General features: G+C 40.5%; 1 protein-coding gene across 2 annotated transcripts in view; it reads right to left on the bottom strand.

The window, feature by feature from the left end:
- ptn (pleiotrophin) overlaps window positions 1-26,259 on the bottom strand; it is an 85,461-nt gene that overhangs the window by 26,491 nt on the left and 32,711 nt on the right. The window contains exon 1 of one of the 2 annotated variants that reach the window (XM_034162924.1): window positions 13,271-13,281. The exons of the other annotated variant lie outside the window; for it this stretch is intronic. The gene's annotated coding sequence lies outside the window, so the exon portion shown is untranslated. Of the gene's footprint in view, window positions 1-13,270; window positions 13,282-26,259 lie in introns of those variants that run through there. 2 annotated transcript variants of the gene reach the window in all.

Below are 26,259 nucleotides of genomic sequence, written 5' to 3'. Positions count from 1 at the left end.
ACCACACACAGCAGATTATAGAATGATACAAAGTCAATGGATAAAGGTGTCATGTGGGCAGGCTCGACGATAGGAGACGTCCGTCTAAAGAAGAACCAGAACCACACGATTTCCTCCGCCACCGAACCCGAAGGATACTGGAGCCGCCAGGTCCCGAATCCCCCACAGGTGGCCACCGTCTCCGCGTGTCGGATCTGGTACTGCTGTCGAAGAGCAAAGACAGTCAAGTGTGGGTGTGTGTACACCCAGTAACAACAACGGTGGGAATTCCACCTCCACCTCAAATCACACACTCATGCAGCTCCTGTTTCAGCACTTATCTGGAAAGAGTGAGAGGCGAACACGTCGGCACTCTCACAAACCACCAATCAGCGGACAAGGCTCCACAGGAAAGAGGCTGCAAAAAGAGTTCAGACTAAGATACAGTTAAGTTTATGGCTGAGAATATTACCTCCTTAGAAGAACAATATCTCGGCGACGTGGTGGAGGTGTCATCCTGCTTTTATCTGGGGTGAAGTGCAGATGATCGGTGACAGCTGTCATAGTTGATGAGTGACAGCTGTCACCTCGGCTGTTCCTGTGAGGCGGCAGCGCCCTCTCGTGCCTGAAGCCCGCACTTCAGGCAGGGCGCCCTCTAGTGGTGGGCCAGCAGTACCTCCTCTTCTGGCGGCCCACACAACAAGGAAAAGTCCTCTAAATGCTTCAGACTCGATACCGATTCTGAAGACCCCTGTTTTTTAACAAATATTTCAAATCCATCTTCCAGTTTTTTCATGTTGACTCTTTCAATGAGTCCAAAATATGCATCAAAAGGAAGAAGGGTGAAAAAAAAAATCAATGTGTCCAAATTGTAAGAAGTGCATACAAGGAGTTCTACGACTTTCAGAGAGAAAACTCAATGAAAGCCCCACGATAAAGATTGCTTTCTTAGAAAAGGCATTGCGGCCTTTCAGAAGATAAGAAGGTCTTTTTTTTGCTCAGACACAAAGCGATGGGCTCTTGGCATAGTACAGACATAAAAGGTGTTGGGGCTTTGGTGATGACTTTGAATGTGTACCTCATACAGCACAAAAAGACATGTTTCTAAGAATTACAGAGAATTAACCAATTTTCCAAATGGAAAAGCTTCACCAGTGACCGGTTTTCAATCTCTAGAGGTCAATAAATGAAACAGATGTTTTTCTCAACCATGCATCTCCAAAATTTGGAGCATGAAACCACCTATAATGGCTGACTGGGCAGATCGGGACATTTCAATACCATTTGGCATGTGTGCTGCCTGTGGAACACTTTGATAAGAAGCACTGGGGAACTTAAAGTATGTCAAATTCTTATAAAGTCTTTTTTTTCCTCCAGCAGCTCTGCACTTCTTGACAGTGAGAGCTGAACTTTAAAAACACTAGTCGTGTCTTTTTCTGTCCAAGTTGCTGCTCCTGTCAATCAGACCATGACTCACATCGCCTTAGTTTGACTACAGCTAAAGGGGAGGAGGCGGGGGTATATTTTCTTGCTTGCTCAATTTATTGCCGTCATCATTTGGGAACATCACGTGGTGAATGGAAAAACAGACAACAAACAGGTTTCTCCTGCAGGAGCTTGGTCTGGCTCAAATTCTTTCCTCCACTTTGGAATCAGGATTATACGCATGTCAAATCAAAGGTTCTCCAAAATAATGTAACACAAAATGCAAATTTGTTGATACAGACACTATATTTCAAATGTTCTGTGTTTTTTTTTAATAATAAACCATGTTTTTCATCATAAGATATATGATTCTGTCATTATGTGTATTATGCTCTATGCAGTTGATGCATCACTGTACATGTGAATCCAAACTTTGCCTGCAAGATTTATTTGGATAGGAACAATGATACTTGGGGCCGATGCCATCGTATACAACAGCTGAGACCAAGTTTTACTAAATTATAAATAACTTTTTAATGATATGAGATAGAAACATACTTTTTTGCTGAAAAGTTAACTCCATGGACTTTTGAGCCAGCCATCCACCATCTTTGTACTCCTCATAGAAGCTGTGTGATGATGTGCGCAATGAGTGTCCAATCAGAATTGGTTCACCGTCACATGGTTTTCCAAAATCCAGTCGTAGGGCAGATTTACCTCACGTGATATACCAAAGTCAACTTAGAAGTAGATGTGATGTGACCTTTGTGTAATAGCAGACAGAAATTGCTTTGAGATGAAGACAAACAAAACTCATAGACCATTTTGTATATATTGTTCAAAATGTGCATTTGTGTTTATTGTTTAAACCTTTTTGTTGTACAGTCTTTCACACAACACCTCAAATTACCTTTATAAAGTGTCGAAACAGTTGTTTATTATAGTTTGCTGTGTGTTTTAAATAAATGTGTGTGGAAAATTATTTCCCGCTTTACTTTTTTCTTTCTTATTTCTCATTGTACTCCTTTATTACACTTATAAAACACTACTATAGCATATATGTTCTGAAAGTACAGGTTGTCCTGAAAAAAGAGACATAAAACTTGATTGTAGGATGCAGGGAGAGCTGTTAACAGCAATAATAAAACATTTATGCCAGGTGAGTGTACTGTCCAAAAAATGCCCTCGGACCCCAGAGGGTTACGTTTTTGAAATATAGTTTGGATCATATTTAGCTTTACTTTTAACAGCATTAATATACTCAACAAAAATATAAATGCAACACTTTTGGTTTTGCTCCCATTTTGTATGAGATGAACTCAAAGATCTAAAACTTTTTCCAAATACACAATATCACCATTTCCCTCAAATATTGTTCACAAACCAGTCTAAATCTGTGATAGTGAGCACTTCTCCTTTGCTGAAATAATCCATCCCACCTCACAGGTGTGCCATACCAAGATGCTGATTAGACACCATGATTAGTGCACAGGTGTGCCTTAGACTGCCCACAATAAAAGGCCACTCTGAAAGGTGCAGTTTTATCACACAGCACAATGCCACAGATGTCGCAAGATTTGAGGGAGCGTGCAATTGGCATGCTGACAGCAGGAATGTCAACCAGAGCTGTTGCTCGTGTATTGAATGTTCATGTCTCTACCATAAGCCGTCTCCAAAGGCGTTTCAGAGAATCTGGCAGTACATTCAACCAGCCTCATAACCGCAGACCACGTGTAACCACACCAGCCCAGGACTTCCACATCCAGCATGTTCACCTGAAAGATCGTCTGAGACCAGCCACTCAGACAGCTGCTGAAACAATCGGTTTGCATAACCAAAGAATTTCTGCACAAACTGTCAGAAACCATCTCAGGGAAGCTCATCTGCATGCTTGTCATCCTCATCGGGGTCTCGACCTGACTCCAGTTTGTCATCGTAACCGACTTGAGTGGGCAAATGCTCACATTCGCTGGTGTTTGGCACGTTGGAGAGGTGTTCTCTTCAACTCTATGCGAAGGAGATGTGTTGCACTGCATGAGGCAAATGGTGGTCACACCAGATACTGACTGGTATCCCCCCCAATAAAACAAAACTGCACCTTTCAGAGTGGCCTTTTATTGTGGACAGTCTAAGGCACACCTGTGCACTAATCATGGTGTCTAATCAGCATCTTGATATGGCACACCTGTGAGGTGGGATGGATTATCTCAGCAAAGGAGAAGTGCTCACTATCACAGATTTAGACTGGTTTGTGAACAATATTTGAGGGAAATGGTGATATTGTGTATGTGGAAAAAGTTTTAGATCTTTGAGTTCATCTCATACAAAATGGGAGCAAAACCAAAAGTGTTGCATTTATATTTTTGTTGAGTGTAGTTTGATACTGTTAAAATTGAGATGTGAATACACTTTTGCATATTTTCAAATAAACTGCATTAATTATCAACGAAACAATGAAGGTCTGAGGTTATATCTATAGTACGAGAGCTCTTGGCAAAATTCTGTTGTCCCAGCATTAATGGTAAATGTCCACCAGGTGGAGATATTGCTCCTTTTCAAGAACCTTGACGAACCTGTTGCTTATAGCTGTAGATGTTTAATGGACAGAATGGACAGTTCTACAATACTGATGATGTAGTCAGTCAGAATTAGACATAATGTGATGTTCACTGATATAAGAATGAAAATAAATATCCATCTATTTAGAAATATATTGCAACACAAAAGTCCTGATGAACCAAACTATTGTTGCTTGTGCACCTCAACTGGTACTCCAAGGAATTTTAAATAAAAAATAAATGAGTCACTTCTCAACATGAAGTCGAGAAGTGACTCAGCAGTTTTCACTGGAATGGCCAACTGCTGCTGGATTTTATTGAAATTTCCAAGAATGTGCCATTTTGTTTCATGTAGATCCACAATTGGCCCGTGACATCAACCCAGCACAATACAGAATACAAAAATATGACACGTTCTATTGCAGCCTCAAGCTGCAACACAAATCAAAGCGGCTCAGCTTCGCAACATGATGCTACGTGCCAAGCATGTGTTGAAATTAGAGTCAGAGATAATTTACACTTCTGACTTTGACGCCACCTCCGGCATCATTAAGTTTTGTGCTGTTCCTGCACGGCCCTCTGTTCACTTCAAATACAATCGTGAAGTTTACTGATGACACAACTGGAGTCCGTTTCATCAGTTAGGATGATGAAACAACATATGGACAGGAACTCATCACTGGATACTGCCGAAACGAAAGGGAAATCATGAAAGGAACCCAGTGAGAACCAGTGTGTAAAACTTGTTTAAAAAAACAAGCACTTCTTCTACCATAAAACACAAGTCACCCAGCCAAACATCTACAACTATAAGCAACATGTTGGTCATCGTCATGTCCAAGGTTCTTCAAATGGAGCAATTGCTCCACCTAGTGGAATTTACCATTAATGCAGGTACAACAAAATCAATGCAGGTATAACAGAATTTTGCCAAGAGCACTAGTCTTGAGGACTAAATAAGAAACCCAGCTGCATTTGAGTAGTGAGTTTGAGGTCATGAATAGAGCTCAATGGGGAAAAGAGCTGTGTTTCAAGTACGTAGAACTGGGTTTGAATCCCACTCATGCTACCTGTTTGTGTCCTTGGACAAGACACTTAATCTGCATTCAGTTTAAAATGGGTAAGTCTATACAGGACTACTTCTTGGGTAACTGAGAACCTTCTACAATATTGTCTTTGGTTGTACCCAAAGCAGCTGTTCACCAGTTCATTAGTCCTCATTTGTATCTGTCAGAACCCAAAATTCTAGACCATACTACAGATATTTTACGGACCCACTCAGTGGCTCCATCAACCCCACGCCGGGCCTCCTCATTGGAAAGATGACGGAAGCTTTAACACCTTGAATTAAGTGGTGTCCTGCAGGGAATATCTGCTCATTCCTTGAATGGATCCAGTGGTGAACACGGAGAAGCCATCTACTGCAGGATCACCAAGCAATCAAGTCAACCACAGAACCGTCTGGGGGCCTGGATGCCAACCACCCAGGCAGACAGCAAATCACTCCGGCACAATTGACCATATCAACCTGTGCATTTGCTCCATTGATCGTGACACGGCTGTCTGATCGAAGGAGGAAACCGATACCAGTCAGCGGAGACAGACACCAGATGCAAATCACACTCCAGCTTCCACCTTGCACTCATTAGGACTGATGTAATCTATGCAGACTACATAAAGGAGGATCTATTTATACGATCCGCTATGAGGCTTCCTGCCTGATGGCAGTGGAGGAGGCGATGGAGTCGAATGTGCTGGAAGAAAGGGACAAGTAGTTAAACGAGACAATTATAAGGTTTATAAGCTGCTGTCCAAGATCAGCTTTCTTTGATTTAGCCTTTCAAAATCAGTTTTTTTAATCAGGAAAGTTCTTTTAATGTGTGTGTGTGTGTGTGTGGGGGGGGGGGGGGGGGGGGGGCGGAGGCAAGGGGGGTCATGTGATTAAGCGACAGTTCCTCTGTGGTATATACGGCAAATTCGATAGCATGTATTTAATATCAGAGCACGCCATATGAATTATTTATGATTTTAATAACTCCTTACCTGCAGAGAGCACAATTTTTTTTTAAATTTAATATAATGTGCAATAAACGCCATCTGAGAAATTAGACAAGCAGATAACATTCATAAAAGCCAACTAATACACGCATATCCAGATTTATCTTTGCCGTTGAGAACAAGAATATGCAGCCTAATTCCATTTCTGAAATCCATAAGCACTCAGCTGTTAATAAAAAAAAAACTGATTTAACCGCAGCGACATTTTAAATCTGCAGGCTTAGCTGCACATTCTGGGGAATGGAATTTGCATTTCTGTGCATGCATAAGCTCATTTGTTGCATCTTCAGCAAACATTCTCAGGGACCGTGTGCCCGACTAGACTCAAGATACCTAAAGTATTGTCTAAGCCTGTAATAGGACTCGGTGAACACGTAGGGGAAAAAACTGATAGCAGTTCAAACTGCAATGTACAGCTGTGTGCACGGGTTTACACAGTCCAAGAGGAGCATAACCTCCCCTAAGGCACACTTGGAATCTTACCAAAGCAAATGTTCACATGCTGGTCTGGACAACAGGAGCAGTTTGGGGTTTCGCGTCTTGCTGAATGACGTTTCTACGCATAGACAGTAGCAGCAGAGATGGGTCAAGGTATTGTTTTTGTTGAGCACTGTGACACAGCAGCCTTTAGGAGCCTTCCATACCGAGCGCGCAAATGAGGCGCGCATCTCTCTAAAACCCATTATTGTCAAAGAGAAGCACCGCGCAACGCTCTGCGCATGCTCGGTTCAAAGTTCAACTCAATCCAACTTTCACCGATGTGCACTACAATCGCGCCGATCGCTCATGCGTACCAATTAGGTCATGCTAAAATTTGCATGTGGAGCACAAACGTCCACTAATGCAACTCGCGAGTATCACTCAAACTGACCACACCCCTAATTATTCATAACTTTACATCTTAAAATAGTCTCAACAGGTGAGTTATATAAAAATTCACCCCATATCACCGTCTTGAATGAGGAAACCAGCTACAGAGACAACAAAACGTTTTTTGTACCAGGACATTTATTTTTAAGTTGAACATTAATGCGGTTGTTGGCAAGTCAAGGAACTGCTTGGTTGCAACACACTGTAGTGCAGCGGATAACTGGAAAAATGCTTCAAATGGTGATGCAAGCACCAAATTTGGCTCACGTACTCCTTAGACATTACTCTTTTAAAAATGCCAAGTGGCCACATGAACTTTCAATAGGCGTCCAAGAAGGGGTCAATTGAAGAATTACACCTGGGTCAAAATTAAAAGATGCTCCAATCATACTGAAAGGTATTCCATATTATTTGTCTGATCATAAAGATTCCAAAAAGGTATAGTTTGGACTATCTGTGAATGAATGTTCTGGAGTTATGGGGTAAAAACAGCATGAATGGTGAAAAGGACAATTTCAATTTGTACAGGGGTCAAAGGTTGAAGTTGCTCCAATTTTGGTAAAAAGTGATGCGAATTATTAGTTGGGTGAATATGGTTTTAAAAGGAATAGTTTGCATCATGTATCATGCTTAGTTATCATGTTACAGGGTAGCATATGTCACATGTCATAGAATCTAATGGATGCCGACATTGTTTAACTTTTACTTTGCAAACCAAACACTCAACACAGTCAAAACTATTCCATTTATTAATCCTATTAGCTCAACCAGTAATTTGCACCACTTTTTAACAAAATTGGAGCAACTTTAACTTTTGACCCCTGTACAAACTGAAATTGACCTTTCTCAGTGTTTTTGCTGTTTTTACCCCATAACTCCATAACATTCATTCACAGATAGTCCAACCTATACCTTTTTGGAATCTTTATGGCCGCCTATTGAAAGTTCATGTGGCCACTCGACATTTTTAAAAGAGCAATGTCTAAGGAGTACGTGTGCCAAAATTGGTGCTTGCATCACAATTTGAAGGATCCCTCAGTAAATATTCACTTACCTGCTGCACTACTGCTAAATTTACAGATGCATCCAGGAAATTATAAAATAAGTTGTTTTTTTTTCTAAAACGCCAAAGTAATCCAGTGCGTTTGTGCAGGAACCCAGCTGCTGTTTAAAAGAGATTTGGCACAATACTGTGTATGTAGGTTGTACTCAGATTATTATGTTCTTGCTCTAATTGGTTGTCAAGCAACGTCTACTTAAAACAAAATCTAATTTGGACTAATGTGCACCATGTTTTTGCTAAAATGGTGTCCCTAATGTGAATGGGTGGATAGACATTAATGGGATTTACTTATGACCATGTTTCTATTTTCTTTGTATTATCCTGCTGTTGGACACGGCAGATTGGCCCAGTCCCAGCATACATTGGATTCCAGCCAGGGTACATCCTGGATAAGATCCAAATGTCCAATGTTTAAATAATAGTCATCATAAAATTCTTAATGGCAAACACATTGCAGACCAGACTGATGCTGATCACTGTTTTCTAAGGTATTTTTTTTTCTAGATCGGTCCCAAGATAGTATATTTGTACATACTCCAAGTCAGATGCTCATGGTCCAACATGTACAGACAGAAATAACCTCCTTGCATATGAAAATAATCAAGAAATAAAATTTAAAACATCACTCACAGGTGGTTTAATGTTTCTGTTCCAGAAAGGGAATACAGCTGGGAGAAGCCACTGCTGAGTAGAATTGTCATTTTAGTGGTTGTGATTCAGAGAAGAGGAGGCTCAGCTCAACACAGGACACACCAAAAGGATTAACTGAGGAGTTTTCCACAGATTCACATCTCAGATGAAATGAAAAGCCTCCAGACTGGAGGAAAAGTGACACACAGTACCATATTTTTCAAAGTATACATTGTGTTTTGTTCTGTGTGGTAGGTCCTGTGAACTGCCAAATTCCAAATAGACATATTTATGAAAAAATACTGCATTATCATTGACGGTCTACACATGTGAGAAGCAGCTCCTGTAGAGGAGGAAGATGAACAAGAACAAGAAGTTCTGAACAAGGAAAAAGGTTCCTTGTCTTCAAGGAGTAACATTAAGAAATCATGCTCTCAACCTGAAAGATTGCACTCTGGAATAAAAAGAGGGAGTATTACTTGTATACTGCTTAGCACAACACTTGTTTGGACTCTGTGAGACGATAAGAACAGCAATGGTAAGTCAGCTAAGCTAAAGTACTGGTAAGTAAAATGCGCAGGTTTACTCGCATTTTGTGCCTGGTACAATAACGTTAATTAGCTTGTTAGCATCTGATAGCATCTGAGTGCCGATATCACAATCACAAGCTGAAACTTCCTGCTGACTGAAATAACGGAAAGAAAACATTAAATGCAGTTTAATGCAGAGAGTTGAATGACAAACGAAGTGAAGCTTCCCTCCTGAGCTGAGTCACGGCGCTTTGCGCGTTTAGCTGCAGACACATTTTGCGACTTGTGTTTTGTTAAAGGTCAGACAGCGTGTGTGCTGAGGATCCCCGCTATCTCTCAGAACACTCCTGAAGGAGGCCCCCGGGGGTCCGCGGTCCGGAACCAAAACAGCATGTGTGGCGCCGTATGTCTGTCTGCGTGTTGCGTTTGAGGCCAAGTCTCACACAGCCGAGCCCGGCTTATTTAACCACGAGAACCTCATTCATGAGGATGACAAACAGCGAGTCGATGAGCGCGCTGGAGCTGAAATGGCCCAAAACTGAGGGCTTAGATTTATGCACGAATGCTTCCATTACGCTGATCATATTAGGTCTACGCCTCCAGATTCTTACTCGGGCACTTATCCACCCCCTCATCTCTGCTCGCCTTTCTTTATTTGCACACATATGAGGACATTACAGTTAACTCTGACTGCAAGAGGGAATCTCGTCTTTATCGCCTCTTTTAGAATGATGACGTTATTTGTCTCTTGCTCTTCTTTGCATATGAAACCTCGTTCTCTTAGTGAGACTCAGCATGAGATTTAAGGGTTGTTTCCTGTTAAAAGCTCCACAGCTTCGCAGACAAATTATAGTTAAGTCACAAATGCATATTTTTCCGAATCTTCTGTTTAAGTGCTGATATGGAAGCACAGCACACACTGCTGTCGTTCCATTTCTCTGCGGAAGATATGAAGTTCAGCCCAGCAAAAAGACCTGGGAGGAGGAGACCAACAAACAGACAAACAAACAAACAGGTAGACATGACCTTGACCCTAATGACAAACCTTTGGCAAATTTGACCTTGCTGAGCAATTCTAGAAGGAGCCTTCATATGTTTGTTAAGTTCAATGTAAATCAGAGTGGAAAAACTTCAGTTTGCACATGTGACCCACATGACCTTGACCCCAGTCATTGACCTTTGGCAAGTTTCATCTTGCCTGAGAACCCATCTACTTAATATATTTGATGCATCAGATGTTTGATAGAAATCAGCAAAACAACCTGGGAGAAGAAGCCCAACAATGAAACAGGTAGACAAGACCTTGACCTTTAAGATTGACCTTTGGCAAATTTGACCTTGCTGAGCAATTCCAGAAGGAACCTCCATATGTGTGCCAAGTTCAATGTAATTCAGAGTGGAAAAACTTCAGTTTGCACATGTGACCCACATGACCTTGACCCCAGTAATTGACCTTTGGCAAGTTTTATCTTGCCTGAGAACCCATCTGCTTAATAAGTTTGATGCATTTGATTTAAACCAAACATCAGTTTATTAGAAATCAGCAAAATGACCTGGGAGAAGGAGCCCAACAAAGAAACAGGTAGACATGACCTTGACCCTAATGATTGACCTTTGGCAAATTTGACCTTGCTGAGCAATTCCATAAGAAACCTTCATATGTGTGCCAAGTCTGATGTAAAGTTCAGTTTGCACATGTGACCCACATGACCTTTGGCAAATTTGATCTGACCTGAGAACTCATCTACTTATATGCTGGGAGGTGGGGGGAGGGGGAGACAAAATTTTGAACTTTGACCTCAACGCCCTTGCTAAAAGAAAACTCTTTCACTCTGGGTTTTGTCTGTCATTCACATGTCAACGTTGGTGGAAATTGTGGCTGAAGGACCTAAAAGGAGTGGGGGAACAAAATTCTGCCCTGTGCCCCCCCTTGACCTTGACCTTTGATAAACCAAATTCCTTCAGGCAAATTCTGGGGTCAGTTAAGTTTGGTGTAAATTGGCTCAAATACCTCAGAGGAGCAGCAGAACAAAAATAAACCAGCAGGTGTTCGGTGTTTGCTGGCAGCAGACAGGATGTCACCCTCTGTTTGTGCGCGTACACATGCATCAATGCGCGGGTTTGGTTCAAACCACACACTGTTGTTTTCAAACATCTCAAATAACTTTAATTTACTGTTTTGAGCCTTGCAAGAAAAAAAGTCAGTTTGATTCTAACTGTACTGAAGGTTTTGACAAAAAAAAAAAAAACCTTTTACATGAAACAGTTTTCATGTGTTTTGAAACAGTGAATCATTCTATTGATCAACTGGTTCATTTGTTTCAAACAGTCATTGTCTGAAGCAAGTTATTGCATTTAACCTGACAAAACAGTGACTTGTTAGTGGAAGCAAGTGCTTTCTTCAAAGCTTTGCAAGAAAAAGTAAATCAGTTTGCAAAGCAATTATTTTCCAATGTTGAGCAGTATCACCAAAAAAAAAAAAAAACTGTATGAAGTAGTTTTCATGCATTTTGAAACAGTAAATCATTTCTTTGATCAACTGGTTCATTTGTGTTTGAAACAGCGAGTCATGGTCTGATGCAAGTCGTTTCATTTACAGTTTCAAAAGTGAGTGACATTGTTTTTAAGCAATTTCTTGTTTTGAGCATTGCAAGAAAAGTGTTTTCTGAGCAGTTTTTTTTTTTTTTTCTTTGCTGTGCATTTGTACTGAGCATTATGACAAAAATGTATGAAGCAGTCTTCATGTGTTTTGAAACAGTGAACCATTCTCTTGATCCACTGTTAGACATTTTGAAACAGTGCATCATACAAGTTATTATACATATTTACTGTTTCAGAACATTGACTTATTGTTTGAAACCACTGTAGTAGTAAATTGTTTTTTGTTTTTTTTTTTCTTTAAAAAATCTTTTTTGTGCCAATGTGATATGAAATATTTGGGGGGGTTACATCTGAAATGTACCCCCCCCCCCACCCCTTGTTACACCTATGGAGTTTAACAAAACATCTAAAGCTACTTGACTTAAACCATCTATTTGATTTTTATCTGGGTCTTAATCTTAATAAGTCAATAAATAAACAAACAAAAAAAATTATTTATTTGAACTGTTTATTTATTTTGCATTAATTCTTATTTTTTATATAAAAGTATATATATATATATATATATATATATATATATATATATATATATATATATATATATATATATATATATATATCTTTTTTCTTTTTCTTTTTTTTTTTTTTTTTTGGTCTGCATGTCTAAATCTTCCTGGTCTTTAGTCGTTTTTAAAGCCATTTTTGAGGAAAAGTTTTTCATATGAGCTTTCAGAACTATGTGGAATGAGTGGGACTGACATCCTTTTCAGATATCAATTATGGCATGATGGCTACTTTCCGAAATTTCCTGGCTCAAAATCGCTGTGCAGCTGTTACGAAGGGGAGAGCAATGTGGCGGATGGCAGCTTCAATTTGCTCGTGCAATGCGTCATCTTGATTTATTAAGCTGGAGATTGGCGAGCTCAAGGGCCTGTGTCGTTCCAAAATAAAAAAAAACACATTTTTATTGTGCACTTTATGTAGCAAAGTGTCTTAAAAATAGATGGTAAAGGGTCCAGTCCCTCTGTTTCATAAAGGGGCACTTTATAAAGTGCAACACCCGCAGCTCACATTAAATACCACTTTGGGATAATTCGATCTGTGTGAACTTGACCTTTTGAACCACTTTATCCTTAATGAACGTACAATCTTCCACGGTTGTGGCTCCAAACTGCTCAAATTTAACAGATATGACCTTGAGTGACCTGCCAAGATCATCCAATTGTTATGAGGGGCATCTGAGAGGTTTTGAGCCTGAAAATGAAGGTGTGGTTCTCCAGCTTTTGTATTCTGAGAACCCAGCATTTCTCAGCTTTGCACCCATTGAGTCAAAACTGCACACATTCTCGAGAAATGTTGCTTTTTCAGAATCCTACTTGTTCTGTGTCAGGCTCAAAACTTCTCATTCGCCTCTTGTACCATATAGAGAGGGGGTGTATGATTTCATATTAATAAAAAATAGCCATTCTGTATCTCTGCATAAATTTGGGCATTGAGCTCAGATTTTGCCGTAGGTGACCTTGACCTTTTTAACCAGGCTTTCTCAATCAAATCACTTTGTCCTTGGCTGATCCTCAGTCATTCCCCCAACTTTGGTCCAATTCAAATCAACATGATCAAAAATATTTTGTTGGCACTCTGACATCTTGGGAGTACATTTCTCCAAGTGGTAGTACGTGAAAATTTCCTTGGTAATCTAGTTGAGGAAGCACCATCAAAAATGTCTTCAGGTTCACTGACCTGGACTTTCTGGACGATGATGTGTGATCTATCCGAAATCAGTAGATGCAGCATTTGAGATGTTGAGTGATGAATCATAGCATTTGGGTTTGTGATGGTCCTGGGTAAAAGAAAAGATCCAGGTTTTCAGTGGCTTCCAGGATTCTTTCATCTGTGGTTGGCATGAAGTTGGACGGTCTGGTGAAGGTGGCCAAGAAGAGAACACTGGACAAACTGCTGGACATTATGATTGATGCCAATCACCCTCTGCACACCTTCCTCAGCAACCAGATGAGCCTCTTCAGCCACACACTGAAAACTCCTTTGTCCCTCAGGCCATCAGAATGTACAACTCCTCACTTGGGGAGGAGTAACAGGAAGACAGGGGACAGGAAGGAGAGGAACAGTAGTAGCCAGTAGCAGGAAGTATTTCTGGTATTTACATTTTGCAAATTGTTTTTACTTCTACTCTTGATACTCTGTGTGCTTCTTACCCTGTGTGCTGCTATATAATGCTGCTGGAACCTCAATTTCCCTGAGGGAATCTTCCAAAGGGATCAAGAAAGTTCTATCTAATCAGAAGTGGATCTGTGTGAGGCAAAAGTGTAGACATTGTGAGATTCGATTATCTTTTTAGATTCCTTAGATGACCCCAAAACACAATCAGGATGTTCCCAAAAATAAAAACTGGCCTCAAGCCAGTTATCCAAGATGGCCACCAAAATGGGGTTTTTCACTAAAATACCTTTAAACAACATATAAACAACTTAAATTTCACAGAGATTCAATGAGAAGACCATTACAGGTCACAGCAAACTCATTTGTGCCTAAACTAAATTCATGGGATTAAGATTCAAAATGGTGTCCAAAATGGCCGCCAATAGACCCTTATTAAAATACAAAGGTGGAAGCTGTTTATATGTTGTTTAACCCTCTGGTGTCTGAGGGCATTTTTTGGACAGTTCACTCGCCTGGCATAAATATTTTATTATTGCTGTTAACAGCTCTCCCTGCATCCCACAATCAAGTCTTATGTCTCTTTTTTTCAGAACAACCTGTGCTTTCAGAATATATGTTTTTGTTGTGTTTTATAAATGTAATAAAGGTTTACAATCAAAAATAGGCAAGGAAAAAATAAAGCGAAAAATAACTTTCCACACACATTTATTCAAAACACACAGCAAACTATAAAAAAACAACTGTTTTGACACTTTATTAAGGTAATTTGAGGTCTTGTGTGAAAGACTGTACAACAAAAAGTTTCAAACAATAAACACAAATGCACATTTTGAACAATATATACAAAATGGTCTATGCGTTTTGTTGTCCATTGATATGGTAAACAGTGAACAGAGAAAGCAACAGAGTTATCCAGTAACATTCACATGCAAACTAGTGGAGCAATCCTGATAGTTACGCACTCTTTGTTTGAGCACGTGAGATTGTCATCAGAGGCTCTCCCTCTGCTCCGTCTGCTTTCACTTTCGCTGTGCGTAATGGCGCAGGGCACACTGAGTATGTACTAATAGTACGTACTCATTGGAGCACCCAGGGGGCTTTTCAAACAGGCCAACTAGTAACACATCACTCCTGAAAACGATCTTTGGCTTTTCACGTGAGGTAAATCTGCCCTACAATTGGATTTTGGAAAACCATGTGACTGTGAACCAATTCTGATTGGACACTCACACTGCGCACGTCATCACACAGCTTCTATGAGGAGTACAAAGATGGCCGATGGCTGGCTCGAAAGTCTGCAGAGTTAAATTTTCAGCAAAAAAAAGTAAGTTTCTATCTCATACCATTAAAAAGTTATTTATTTAGTAAAGCTTGGTTTTAGCCATCGTATATAATGGCATCGGCCCCTGAGGGTTAAAGGTGTTTTAGTGGAAAAAAAAAAAGCTATTTTGGCGGCCATCTTGGATAACTGGCTTGAGGCCATTTAAGGAACCTAAAAAAGTTGGATTGGTTTAGTCGTGGGGGGGGGTGCGCAAAGGTAGTGGTCGTAGCTCCCCTGGTAGGGTGGTTACTATCCAGGACCAGCACACACTCCCAAACCTGACCTGTTAAAAAAATACATTATGTTTGCTGCCTTACCATTTGAGATCTTTGGGCTGCGTCTTCTATTTTTATCCAATCATTTCCTTTCTGCAAATCGCCTGAAAGGCTACACCTGTGTACAGCGCGCGACTGCAGGGGACGTCTTATCGCCGCTCATCCTCACCATTCAGGTGCCTTTTGACTGCTCGAAATAGCCCTGTTTGTTCCCTTCAGATCCCGGACTTGGATCTGATTTGGCCTGGCAGTTGTTGACAGCGCCGGTGCTCGGTTTTGTCCCTGCAGCGCGGCGCCGTCAGCGTCAACAAGCACCACCACCTCCTCCTCACATATCGTCTTCTGTTTACTCTCCAAAGGCGCCAATTTAGAGGTGTCAGTTTAATTGAAGGGGCAACATTTATCTTTGCGTTGTGGATGTGTGTTGCTCTCAACAGCCCACTGAAAGCACCTTGAGTCACTTGTTCATTAAAGTAAGTCGGATGAGCTCGCCTCTGCACACAGCGTGGGCATTTTTGTCCGCCTTGTGATAAAGCCGTCCTCTCGTTTCTCAACGCTGTCTGCATCTCAACTTCTTATCCAGTGTACGTAGCTGACAGATATCCAGAGAATTCTCATTTCTGTCCACTCCAGTGGTGCCTTTCGTGCATATCTCTGTTTAATTTGGCTTGTACGCAGACGGGAATGGCATTGACGGCTTATTAAAGCGCCGCGATGCCGCGGCCATCGCCAAAGTCAGAATGTGCTGTTCATTAAAGTAAATAAATGCCGTGTCAGATATTCCTGCCAATCCACTCGCACGTGAATAATGCGCTTTTTTTTAATCAAAAGGGTTGTTTAATTGAAATCAGTGTGCATGTCCTCTGGCTCCTGCACATCTTATCCAGCTCCTCCTGGGAATCCAAAGGCATCACTGGGCCAGATGGGATAAATAATCACTCCAAAATGTTTTGGGTTTCTTCCAGGTTGGCCATGCTCGGAAAACTTCCACAGGGAGGAATAAGAATCAGATGCACCACCTCAACCTGCTCCTTGAAACGTTAACCAAAATTATATACATGAGTCTTGATGGAGGGTTATGCCTTGGTCTTTCATGGATATGCAGCTCGGAATGCAATGGTTTAAAAAACTTGTCAATATCTTGGAAACTTTAGAGGGCCCGGGAAGGTGCCCTTGATGAATTGGGATATTCTGCCACTGTGTTGCGGTTTTATTTTAACAGGTCAGGTCTGTCTGGGAGCATGGTTGAGTGCTGCATCCACCACACCGCAACTGCCTTGGGTCCTGGATGGCAACCATCCAGGCAGACAGCTTGTTCTAACCATGGCATGATTTTCAAGATGTTTGAACATTTCTGTTCGCCATAGCCAATTTTTGACATCGCTTATCTCTTTCACTCCCGTGGACCTCGTAGGATTCTTGTCCGTACCATGACATCACCAGGAGGATTTCTGCAGGCGCCCAAGTTGTGTTAATCTTCACACGCCAAGTTGTCAATGTGAGAAGGGGGCTTTAAGCACCCTGTGGCAATTTGGCCAACTGCATATACCACCATGGGGGGGGGGCACACTACTTGTTTTTACAAGTTTTGCAGGCAAATGTGCAAGTTGGCGCTAACATATCAGAACATGTTATTTATTTATTTATTTATTTTTTCCCAAGTTGGCATCATGGTTTACTTCTGTGAGGCCTCCCTGTGCTCGCCACATGATGAAAAGAGGAAAAACTCCACGAAATGTCCATGGATGAAGGCATCCAGTTGGATGAAGTTCCTAAAAAACGTAAAAAGCAAACGACTTGAAAGAATCTGTTGCACCGTAAGGACACCAGGTGAATCACAGGGTTGAACTATATGCAATGATTTGGCCCTTGAAGAGTTATACCACTCCAGAACTGTTGGTGGTGCTGTAGAACACTTGCTTCCATCGCTAAAGGATTTTAGCATTAGCAATGTCATTTGCTCGACTTTGTTTGAAATCTGGTATTTTCCCCCATACTGGCTTTTTTGTTTAACTTTGGTTTCTTTAGGAATATAATTTGTTATTGGACAATCTGGGAATTCCAACAAGTATACTATTAGCATTAGCTAACACTGTTAGGATCTGCTACCACATTAGCAGTATCTTGGTGCACACTATTTATTTTATACTTTTATACCTCCAGCAGCAAACCTTTTGAGATTTGATACAGAATATGAATATTTCACCTCCCTTGGGCAAAACCTTAGCGATTTTGCAACAGATAGCAATGAAATGCTAGCTTTGAAATTTTGCACCCAGAATGTTAATTTGATGAGCTTTAAACCTGACGTGATGCTACAGTGTGTAAGATTTAATATGGTTAAACCGCTAGATCATAATAATGTGTCTGCATTTCTTGAACACAGTCAGAAAAACTTTTTTTTTTTTTCTCATGAGGTTAGCACTGAATCCAGGTCAGCGAGTTGAAGTAAAACTCACAAATGAAGGTTTCTCTCACTACAACTTTGCACACTGGGGTCTCTCTTTGCTCCCAGGACACAAAGTTAGACTCTGATGATGCATCAAATCAAAATGCAAGCAAATCAATGAAACTTTAACTATCTGTGTGCTGCAGTGCTTTCTTTGAGAACGCTGTGCAGAGACTTTTCTTCTGCTTTGAAGTTTGGTTCGCTCGTCCACCAGCCTGTGCAGCTTCTGAGGTTTCAAACTTTTTTTCTCCACAGTCACTCGTTGTTTTGTACACAAACGACTGGAAATATACACCTATAGCGCCATAGAAAAGTCAGATTATTTTCTTAAAATTGCACATTTGTCACTTCGAAACAAAAGAAAGAAGTTCTGCTGCTTTTTAATGTCTAATACTGACTGCAAAGCCACAAAATTCAACATTCTCATCTCCGTGACCAATTACAACTGGGGCAGACTTGTACTCGCATTATGAATTTGTCAGATGTGATAAAATGTTTGACAAAGTGATTTTTACTGTGGCGCTAATCATCAAACGCAAAAAGCTAAGATGACCAATGTTAGCTTAAGCTATTTGTTAAAACAGCAACTTGGACTGTCGTTAGCAATGAACACACACAAAATAAGCCCATCAGCTTGTGTTTTGTTTGCTTTACTGGTAACAATATATTAAATACCCATGATTATAGTAGCCATTTAATGATGCTAGCTAGCTAGCTAGCTAGCATCATTAAATGGCTAGCTAGCACTGAGGGAGGTTCCACTGGTCCTAACCTCTTTATATTATTTAATGGCGCATATTAGAAACTGAAACTGATTTTAAAGTTGACAAATAAATGTAACACTTTCAAATAGCTAACAAACCAGATCCAGTTTTGTTCAATTTACAAACTCTGTTCACATACATTGTACTGTTGTCTATAAATCTGTTGAATTGAAAATTAACAAATAATGGTAACTCACCATAATTAAATAGATTTTTTTTTTTATTGTCAAACTTTTGTAACAGTACTTAACCTACCCTTACCAAAAAAAATAGTACTGATAAGTATATAAAAAGTAAACTAGAAGTATACTTGAAACATACTTGCATATACTACTTTTTGGTAAGGGTACTTTAGAGCAACCTGTAGCTAACCATAAATCTAAAAACAACTTCAACATGCTCTCTTTAATACTAGGACTAGTGGGAAGTTTCTGATTATAGTAGCCATTTCATGATGTTAGCTAGCTAGCATTGATGGCTTTTTTAAGCTTTTTTCTATTTTTATTGTGTTTTTATATTGTTTGATATGTTATGAGTTTTATTTTTGCTGTTTCTTGTGAAGCACTGTCATTTTTATGTAATAATAGCTGTATAAATTTAAAAAATTAATAACTAGCATGGTCGCTACCCAGCTAATAGGTTTACAACGGGGCTGTCTACACACTGAAGAGTGACTTTAAAATTGTTTGGGTCACTTATAGGTGCTGAGAGCCCCTCACTGTCCCTGTATTTCACTCTTTTGCAGACTAATTACTTACATTTTTTGACTTGCAAAGGCGATGACAGACAGCTGATGGCTCAGCTTGTTAGAATGTGCACCTAGCGCTCACATTCAGTGATTCAGGCGAGGTCTCCATGCATCAGAAATTTTTTCATCTCCTCGGATTTGACTGCGATTCTCGTCGCAGAAATCTTCCATGCACAATGACATTTCCCCACAGACATTTTCCGCCCACTTCCTCCAAGTCAAACATCACAGCGCGACGACGACTGCAGCCGCCGCCGCTGTGGAGATAACGTCTCAAGTCGACGTGGAATCCCTAAATTAATAGTGTCTGGTGTCTGGTGGACATAATGGACAGTCCAAAAGGTCAAACGGGGGGGGGATGGTTCCAGAGAGCTGTTGTTTGACTCCCTGCAGGTGGCACTCTTGTGGACCCAGTTTAAATTTGTTTTTCCTGTATTTGCAGTCTCATGGATATGTGTAAAGTAGTGATAACTTAAGTGGTATTATATATTTCCACAATGTTTTTGATTATTGGAGCATTAATTATGAGCGTGTGTAGCTGCTTTATTCAACGCCAACCTTTGTATTTCTTCAATCAGATTTGTGTTTTTGTCCAAAATCTGCTGGGAATCAGTCAACAACTGATGGGATATATTTTTGGAGACAGATGGGAGCTTTTGCACCGGAAGAGATATTAAAATACTAAAACTGTGAGTTTCCAAACCAACTGCAAGAGTGAAAGTATACCAGTGGGTTTTCTTAATTTTGTATAGTGGATAAACCCTTAAAACTGGCAGCTCCAGTAAGTCACATTCATGACTTTATTTTTTTTTACTTTTTTTAATAAACAAAATGACCATTTGATGAATATTGATGCAAAACTGGCCTTTTGTGGAACAAAAGAAAGAGCAGAAGTAAAAATGTCCAATACCTCAATATGATAGAAATCCAATAAAAGCACCAAACTAAGACAGTTCCTTCATCTTCCATGGAAGTCATTTTTGGAAATTCTTTAAATTCTAAAATCACACTCAAATGGAAATGTAGAGAATTTGACTGTTTTTTGTTGTTGTTGTTGTTGTTGTTTGCTGTTCAGTTTTTGTTTAGCCATGGCAACAGGCATGATTTTTCACCTGTGTATTAAAAAATATATAATAATAATAGTCAAGTGACAGAATTCTTTAGAACAAACAACTGTCCAGACATCAGTAAAGGTGAAGACAGCAAACCAAGTCAAGTTTATTTTTTTCAATAATTCCAAATCATTGTAATTGAAGTTTTAATGATATCAAAAGTTAACCCAACTAGCTGGTGTGCTATTTTTCTGAAAGGAAAAAAAAATCAATGCATTTTCTGAAATGTGGCATTTCTGAAATCATTTTTGGATTTTTTTTTTTCTAACTTGAAATAAAATGTTACTCTTTACACAGATATAATATCTGTCTGTATATTATCACCAGGATTATTTTTAAAGGGGATATGAAAGGATTAGCTGTATAATAAAAAATGTAACTGGTCCTGATTCGCACTAAAAACCCAGAATGGCAGCTCTGGTTTAAATATTTTATATATGATATCTAATGGAATACTGATATTTATGAAAACCAGGCGTTTCTGATGTTACGGTGGATGTATGTCACATAAGAGGAGGAAATGTGCCGTGCAGTGGGACACCTCTGTGGTTACAGGTGTCTGGTTTCACATTTCCAAGTGCGGTGGTGCAGCGAGTGCCGGTAATGTGATCTGTGCAGCCACAATACAACAACCCACATCACAGAGTAGATGTTTCTCTGTCCAAACTGAAGATTTACTGCTTAACATCTGCAGCTACACACTCATTAAAATGGATTTATGTGCCATAATGAGAAGCAGGACGAGACAGTTCGCCATCAAAACTGGGTACTCTTGATTTTATGGGCTGATAAAGTAACCATCAGTCTGTGGACAGTAAGCTGTCAAAGGACGCTGCTCGGCCTAGTTAGTCATAGGTCACTCACAGAACCTGGGTTATCAGAGTAACCTAGAATTTTAATAGCGTATGTAACTCAATACTCACAATTCTGTTAACATATTTGCTAAAACAGTCGTATTTTTAGAGCTCATGTTGCACTCTTTCAAGTTAGTTTACATGGTTGACTGATTGATGGTTATTGCAATTTTTTGGGTTCATGAACGCACTTGACGGAATGTTGTCGCACTTTGCGGGTTTGTTAACACAGTCGATGGAATATTGTCACACTTTGCGGGTTTGTTAACACAGTCGATGGAATATTGTCACACTTTGCGGGTTTGTGAATGCAGTCGACGGAATATTGTCACACTTTTATGGTTTGTGAACACAGTCGATGGAATATTGTCGCACCTTTATGGTTTGTGAACGCAGTCGACGGAATATTGTCACACTTTGCGGGTTTGTTAACACAGTCGATGGAATATTGTCACACTTTGCGGGTTTGTGAACGCAGTCGATGGAATATTGTCACACTTTTATGGTTTGTGAACGCAGTCGATGGAATATTGTCACACTTTTATGGTTTGTGAACGCAGTCGATGGAATATTGTCACACTTTTATGGTTTGTGAACGCAGTCGACAGAATATTGTCACACTTTTATGGTTTGTGAACGCAGTCGACGGAATATTGTCACACTTTTATGGTTTGTGAACGCAGTCGACGGAATATTGTCACACTTTTATGGTTTGTGAACGCAGTCGACGGAATATTGTCACACTTTTATGGTTTGTGAACGCAGTCGATGGAATATTGTCGCACTTTTATGGTTTCTGAACGCAGTTGATGGAATATTGTCGCACTTTTATGGTTTGTGAACGCAGTTGATGGAATATTGTCGCACTTTTATGGTTTGTGAACGCAGTCGATGGAATGTTGTCACACTTTTATGGTTTGTGAACGCAGTTGATGGAATATTGTCACACTTTTATGGTTTGTGAACGCAGTCGACGGAATATTGTCACACTTTTATGGTTTGTGAACGCAGTTGATGGAATATTGTCACACTTTTATGGTTTGTGAACGCAGTCGACGGAATATTGTCACACTTTTATGGTTTGTGAACGCAGTCGATGGAATATTGTCGCACTTTTATGGTTTCTGAACGCAGTTGATGGAATATTGTCGCTCTTTTATGGTTTGTGAACGCAGTCGATGGAATGTTGTCGCACTTTTTTGGTTTGTGAACGCAGTCGATGGAATATTGTCGCACTTTTATGGTTTGTGAACGCAGTCGATGGAATATTGTCGCACTTTTATGGTTTGTGAACACAGTCGATGGAATATTGTCACACTTTGCGGGTTTGTGAATGCAGTCGACGGAATATTGTCGCACTTTTATGGTTTGTGAACGCAATCGATGGAATGTTGTCGCACTTTTTTGGTTTGTGAACGCAGTCGATGGAATATTGTCGCACTTTTATGGTTTGTGAACGCAGTTGATGGAATGTTGTCGCACTTTTATGGTTTGTGAACACAGTCGATGGAATATTGTCACACTTTGCGGGTTTGTGAATGCAGTCGACGGAATATTGTCGCACCTTTATGGTTTGTGAACACAGTCGATGGAATGTTGTCGCACTTTTATGGTTTGTGAACGCAGTTGATGGAATATTGTCACACTTTGCGGGTTTGTGAACACAGTCGATGGAATATTGTCACACTTTGCGGGTTTGTGAATGCAGTTGATGGAATATTGTCGCACTTTTATGGTTTGTGAACGCAGTCGACAGAATATTGTCACACTTTGCGGGTTTGTGAATGCAGTCGATGGAATATTGTCGCACTTTTATGGTTTGTGAACGCAGTCGATGGAATATTGTCACACTTTGCGGGTTTGTGAATGCAGTCGACGGAATATTGTCGCACTTTTATGGTTTGTGAACGCAATCGATGGAATGTTGTCGCACTTTTTTGGTTTGTGAACGCAGTCGATGGAATATTGTCGCACTTTTATGGTTTGTGAACGCAGTTGATGGAATGTTGTCGCACTTTTATGGTTTGTGAACACAGTCGATGGAATATTGTCACACTTTGCGGGTTTGTGAATGCAGTCGACGGAATATTGTCGCACCTTTATGGTTTGTGAACACAGTCGATGGAATGTTGTCGCACTTTTATGGTTTGTGAACGCAGTCGATGGAATATTGTCACACTTTGCGGGTTTGTGAACACAGTCGATGGAATATTGTCACACTTTGCGTGTTTGTGAATGCAGTTGATGGAATATTGTCGCACTTTTATGGTTTGTGAACGCAGTCGACGGAATATTGTCACACTTTGCGGGTTTGTGAATGCAGTCGATGGAATATTGTCGCACTTTTATGGTTTGTGAACGCAGTCGATGGAATATTGTCGCACTTTTATTGTTTGTGAATGCAGTCGATGGAATATTGTCACACTTTGCGGGTTTGTGAATGCAGTCGACGGAATATTGTCGCACTTTTGTGGTTTGTGAACACAGTCGATGGAATATTGTCACACTTTGCAGGTTTGTGAATGCAGTCGACGGAATATTGTCGCACGTCTGCGGGTTTGTGAACACAGTCAATGGAATATTGTCACACTTCTGCGGGTTTGTGAACACAGTTGATGGAATATTGTCGCACTTTTATGGTTTGTGAACGCAGTTGACGGAATATTGTCACACTTTTATGGTTTGTGAACGCAGTTGACGTAATATTGTCACACTTTGCGGGTTTGTGAACACAGTCGATGGAATATTGTCACACTTTGCGGGTTTGTGAATGCAGTCGACGGAATATTGTCGCACCTTTATGGTTTGTGAACACAGTCGATGGAATGTTGTCGCACTTTTATGGTTTGTGAACCAGTCGATGGAATATTGTCGCACTTTTATGGTTTGTGAACGCAGTCGATGGAATATTGTCACACTTTGCAGGTTTGTGAATGCAGTCGACGGAATATTGTCGCACTTCTGCGGGTTTGTGAACACAGTCGATGGAATATTGTCACACTTTGCGGGTTTGTGAATGCAGTCGATGGAATATTGTCACACTTTGCGGGTTTGTGAATGCAGTTGACGGAATATTGTCGCACTTTTATGGTTTGTGAACGCAGTCGATGGAATATTGTCGCACTTTTATGGTTTCTGAACGCAGTCGACGGAATATTGTCACACTTTGCGGGTTTGTGAATGCAGTCGATGGAATATTGTCACACTTTGCGGGTTTGTGAATGCAGTTGACGGAATATTGTCGCACTTTTATGGTTTGTGAAAGCAGTTGATGGAATATTGTCGCACTTTTATGGTTTGTGAACGCAGTCGATGGAATATTGTCACACTTTGCGGGTTTGTGAATGCAGTCGACGGAATATTGTCGCACTTTTATGGTTTGTGAACGCAGTCGATGGAATGTTGTCGCACTTTTATGGTTTGTGAACGCAGTCGATGGAATGTTGTCGCACTTTTTTGGTTTGTGAACGCAGTCGATGGAATATTGTCGCACTTTTATGGTTTGTGAACGCAGTCGATGGAATATTGTCACACTTTTATGGTTTGTGAACACAGTCGATGGAATATTGTCACACTTTGCGGGTTTGTGAATGCAGTCGACGGAATATTGTCGCACTTTTATGGTTTGTGAACGCAATCGATGGAATGTTGTCGCACTTTTTTGGTTTGTGAACGCAGTTGATGGAATATTGTCGCACTTTTATGGTTTGTGAACGCAGTTGATGGAATGTTGTCGCACTTTTATGGTTTGTGAACACAGTCGATGGAATATTGTCACACTTTGCGGGTTTGTGAATGCAGTCGACGGAATATTGTCGCACCTTTATGGTTTGTGAACACAGTCGATGGAATGTTGTCGCACTTTTATGGTTTGTGAACGCAGTCGATGGAATATTGTCACACTTTGCGGGTTTGTGAATGCAGTCGACGGAATATTGTCGCACTTTTATGGTTTGTGAACGCAGTCGATGGAATGTTGTCGCACTTTTTTGGTTTGTGAACGCAGTCGATGGAATATTGTCGCACTTTTATGGTTTGTGAACGCAGTCGATGGAATATTGTCACACTTTTATGGTTTGTGAACACAGTCGATGGAATATTGTCACACTTTGCGGGTTTGTGAATGCAGTCGACGGAATATTGTCGCACCTTTATGGTTTGTGAACACAGTCGATGGAATGTTGTCGCACTTTTATGGTTTGTGAACGCAGTCGATGGAATATTGTCACACTTTGCGGGTTTGTGAACGCAGTCGATGGAATATTGTCACACTTTGCGGGTTTGTGAATGCAGTCGATGGAATATTGTCGCACTTTTATGGTTTGTGAACGCAGTCGATGGAATATTGTCGCACTTTTATGGTTTGTGAATGCAGTCGATGGAATATTGTCACACTTTGCGGGTTTGTGAATGCAGTCGACGGAATATTGTCGCACTTTTGTGGTTTGTGAACACAGTCGATGGAATATTGTCACACTTTGCAGGTTTGTGAATGCAGTCGACGGAATATTGTCGCACGTCTGCGGGTTTGTGAACACAGTCAATGGAATATTGTCACACTTCTGCGGGTTTGTGAACACAGTTGATGGAATACTGTCGCACTTTTATGGTTTGTGAACGCAGTTGACGGAATATTGTCGCACTTTTATGGTTTGTGAACGCAGTCGATGGAATGTTGTCGCACTTTTTTGGTTTGTGAACGCAGTCGATGGAATATTGTCGCACTTTTATGGTTTGTGAACGCAGTCGATGGAATATTGTCACACTTTTATGGTTTGTGAACACAGTCGATGGAATATTGTCACACTTTGCGGGTTTGTGAATGCAGTCGACGGAATATTGTC

This window comes from Thalassophryne amazonica, chromosome 22 (assembly GCF_902500255.1).
Source record: "Thalassophryne amazonica chromosome 22, fThaAma1.1, whole genome shotgun sequence".
In the NCBI taxonomy this organism is placed as follows: Eukaryota; Metazoa; Chordata; class Actinopteri; order Batrachoidiformes; family Batrachoididae; genus Thalassophryne; species Thalassophryne amazonica.
This window is presented reverse-complemented; position numbering and strand designations above follow the sequence as displayed.